The sequence below is a fragment of the Austrofundulus limnaeus genome, unplaced genomic scaffold, assembly GCF_001266775.1.
Source record: "Austrofundulus limnaeus strain Quisiro unplaced genomic scaffold, Austrofundulus_limnaeus-1.0 Scaffold186, whole genome shotgun sequence".
NCBI classification, from domain to species: domain Eukaryota; kingdom Metazoa; phylum Chordata; class Actinopteri; order Cyprinodontiformes; family Rivulidae; genus Austrofundulus; species Austrofundulus limnaeus.
The window spans coordinates 252,034-256,090 of record NW_013952588.1 but is presented as its reverse complement, the minus strand read 5'-3'; the positions used below and the strand labels follow the sequence as shown (position 1 = coordinate 256,090).

The window sequence follows — 4,057 nt, the reverse complement described above, 5'->3', positions numbered from 1 at the left end:
GTATTTACACACATATATACACTATATGACCAAGTAGAATGGATTGGATAACAACGCACCAAAGAGGATCTCTACCTTACACTATAAATTAAAGGGAAACTGACAGATTTATGATCATATATTTTAGTTAATATGAAATATAAAATGGTAATTTATTCTGACCATATCATATTGAATTTTTGTAAAAAAATTAAAACACTTTTTTTTACACCAAAATTATTTAGGCGGGCTGGAGCCCCCGTAAAATACGCCTAGTGACGCCACTGAAAGCCTACCTGCAGATTGGTTGCATGCAGTAAGGAATTATGAGATGGTTGATTTTATTTTAGTCCGAGTCTTTTTTAAAAAACATCTAGTCAAACAACGATCAAAAACAAAAGCAAAAATGGAAAATTAAAGTCTTGTCCATAACCCCGCCTCCTTTCATCACTGAACAAACTGACAGTGATGCTATTTTGGTGACAAAGTAACTCCACTGTACACAAACCCTCACATTATGGTTCCTGACAGTTTGACAAACTTTTATAAGACTGTTGTTGAAATGAGAGGCGGGTGAGCTACTTTGTAATCTGGAGACAAAAAAGCTTTTCCCACACATTGAGCAGAGGGAATTCATTGACGTGACAATAATTAGCAAGTCTTTTGCCAAGTATTTAATTAGTACTGTATAGATGAGTTTCAAGAAAGTGTGCTTGATGTTCTCACACCAGGCTGTCATTTGTGAGGGCTTTCTTTTGTTTTCCTGATTTAAAGAGGTTTATTTTGAGTATTAGTCTGCTGGTTGAAGGTGAAAATTTATTTTATTCATCCATCCATCTATTCATAAACCTCCCTCTCCTTATACTTCCTCCGTCACATCCTGCAAGACCCAAAGGCATTCCCAGACCATTTGTGAATGAAATATAATCCCTCTAGAGAGTTCTGAGTCTGTCCCATCTTATTCCTGTTACACATGTCTGAAAACACGTCATATGGAAGGTGAGCAGTAAACACCTTTTACCAGACACACAAACCCTATCAGTCAGCTGCTCTCAGTGTGCAGTAAGTCCCCTCTACCCTATCCTTTTGGGTGAGTTTAGCCACTCTGCAGAGCTTGGTGCAGGTTGGAATATAATTTGATTGATAATTTAAAAGGGTTTTCTTTCAGCTCAGATCTCCCTTCATCACAACAGATTGATACAGAGTCTGTATCACTGTAGACACTGAACCATGCCACCTATCAATCTCCTGCTACATAAACTCTCTAAAGTTGCAGCTCATTCCCAACACTCATTCCAGCATAAGCTGCATTATGCCCCTATCATTAAAGTGAAATTCCATGTCCATAAAATCTGTTTCAACGACTGCGAATCTGAATGCCAAGGCAGTCTTTGACTGTTACCCAATGCAGACACTTGTCTGCATTGAAGTTGTTCGGTTCATGTGCTGCCACCAGGGTAGCCCTGACATAATGCTATAGTTTGGAGTTGTTAGGACACGCAAAAAACAATTACAATAAGGTGATAATACATGGAGATAGCGCTGGGCGGTATGACCCAAATTTTATATCACGGTATTTACAGCATTTACACCGGTTTCACGGTATATCACCGTATTTTTCTTTTCATCACACGTCAGCTGATAATAAAATATATAAACACTACTTATGAACTTTTTTCGTTTACTGTACCTCTGTCTGTGTCGCTGTTTCCCTCCTCTATGTGTCTTTCTTTTCTCTGACTGGTGGTTGTAGACAGTAGTCGTGCATTTTGGTCCGGTTGTGAAGGAGGAGGGTTAAGAAAAGATTATTATTGAGTCTATTGTTTTATGTTATTTATTAAAGCTTATCAACATGACTCACCTTGCACACCAGTCATTTCCAATACCACTACAAACTACTTCCGCCAGGCTTTTCACAATAGAACCACGTTAAGTCTCCATCAGCATGACATCTCCATATTAACTAACCGCGTTAAATCTAACTTTGCACGTCACCGAAGAGGTGTTTACTACATTCAGTGATGGCGAAATGGATGTTTTTTTAACGTAAGCCAATATAAGCAGCAGAATCACCACCCATCGCTGCAACAAGCTGCTCCAACAATAACATTAGCTTGCTAATGCACATAGCAGTGCAGCGAGGAAAAATGTCCCCTGGGAAACAGTTCACTGGCGGCCGTGGCGAAATGCTCCACATGTGTTCAGGCTATTTAAATCGGTATGTCGGTATTCAGAAAATTCATGTCATAACGAAAATAAAAAATGGTATTTGGTACAAACCGGTATATCGCCCAGCACTACATGGAGATGATTGTTTTCATCACTGCCTTGAAATCTGTCACTGTTTTGTGTGAGGTTATTTTTTGGCCTTTTTTACCACTTTGATTTTAAAAAAAAACTACACACATGTATAATCATTATTAGAAGAATGCCTTTTGACTTTATAATCACAAATATCCGTAAGCAAATTATGCTCTTGTTTCACGAGTAGCTCAGATGAACTCAATGCATTTCCAGGAAAGAGAATTAAGATAGTCATTTTAATCTTAAACCCTGTAAGCACTTAATTTTTTTTCTACGTATCTGACAGCATGTGTTCAGTTACAGGTTTTATGATCAGTGAATCAATTATGTATGTAATGATTAGTATTTTGCAATAATCAAGCAATGAAAACATAGTGAGACACTTTATTAACTCGGCAAATCAGTTAAAAGGAACATTGATTTCTTATGCCGCTCAGCATGTGCAGCAATTATATTATTCTTTCTCATTTTCTAGGTCATCGTCTTTATCGAGAGGCTGGATTATTCCCCTGGGCTGCTGGTTAAAACATATACCAATGGCTTGGATATAGGCTGCTGGTTAAAACATATACCAATGGCTTGGATATAGAGTCATCTGTCACTAGTCTGCACACACAGGTAAGCACTTAACATCAGAGAGTTTCAGGAGCACTGCTTCTGTGTTAAATTGGCAGTACGGCATTAGGAGAAAAAAGTAGTTTATGAAAAAGACATTTTTTTCAGGTTCTGTGAACAGATTGATGCCCGACAGCTTGTGTTAGCGTTAGCCCTGATGTGAGTAATGGTATTACGCATGTTGCGGGGACATAAGTGTGTTTTCTTGGTCACACTTTGTAGACTTAACTTTGTGTTGGAGACAAAGAAAGTAAGATAATATCCAACATCCGTGATTTCATATAATGTGATTAGAAACAATTTAATTTCTGATGTCGAGTGGTGTTTTGAGAGTGTTAGTGGAGATTCAGCAGATTCTGGTTGATTTTAAATTGATGGAACGGTATCCTCTTCCAGCTGGCAGGAGGTTAAACAGCTTGTGAGAGCGATGATGGGTGAGAAGGACCTTTAAAGTACAGAGGGTGTTCTTTTCTTGGCTCTTTTTAAAAATCGATTCTAAGGAGTGGAGTGAGACCTCGATGACTTTATTAGTCCTTTTTGCACATTTTTCCTTTTACATTCTTCCACACCGCAGTTGCCATATCAAGAAGTGACACAGATGGTCAGGTCGCTTTCAGTAGTGTACCAATGGAAGGTGGTGATATTGGTAAGAGGAATTCACCCATGCTGAAGTCTCCTGAGGAAATTATCCTCTGCTGAGCTTTTTTGGCCAGGTGTGTGGTGTTGAGAGTTCAGGACAGGTCCTCACTGCTGTAATTTCCACCTAATCTTGTATGTTTGACTCCCATCACATGTGCAGAAATAGGTGATCGGCCTTTTTTTAACAGTAAAATCTACCTTCATTTCTTTGAGTTTTTTTTTTTACATTAGGTTTACATTTTGTTTCCACACCAGCTTAATAATTGTTTCAGCTCAGCTCTAAAATATGTTTCATTATAATTATAGATATAGCCCATCACTCTTTTCTCTACTTTATAAAGAGGCTGGTCTCCGTGTTGCAGTGTTGACTTTTTTTCACTAGTGTGTGAAGGAGAGTGTCCTGATATTTCAACCCATTCTCACTCCCGAGTCGTCACATATTGACGTTTTTCAAAGGTCCCTTTGCGTCCAATTTTGACGCATCAGGTACCCCCCTTGCGTCATTCCTTGCCGCCCGCGG

At 38.7% G+C, this 4,057-nt stretch overlaps 1 protein-coding gene across 1 annotated transcript in view; it reads left to right on the top strand.

Annotated features, from left to right (window-relative positions):
- npy8ar (neuropeptide Y receptor Y8a) overlaps positions 1–4,057 on the top strand; it is a 67,816-nt gene that overhangs the window by 4,418 nt on the left and 59,341 nt on the right. The window contains exon 2 of the mRNA XM_014018205.1: positions 2,759–2,901. The gene's annotated coding sequence lies outside the window, so the exon portion shown is untranslated. The remainder of the gene's footprint in view (positions 1–2,758; positions 2,902–4,057) is intronic.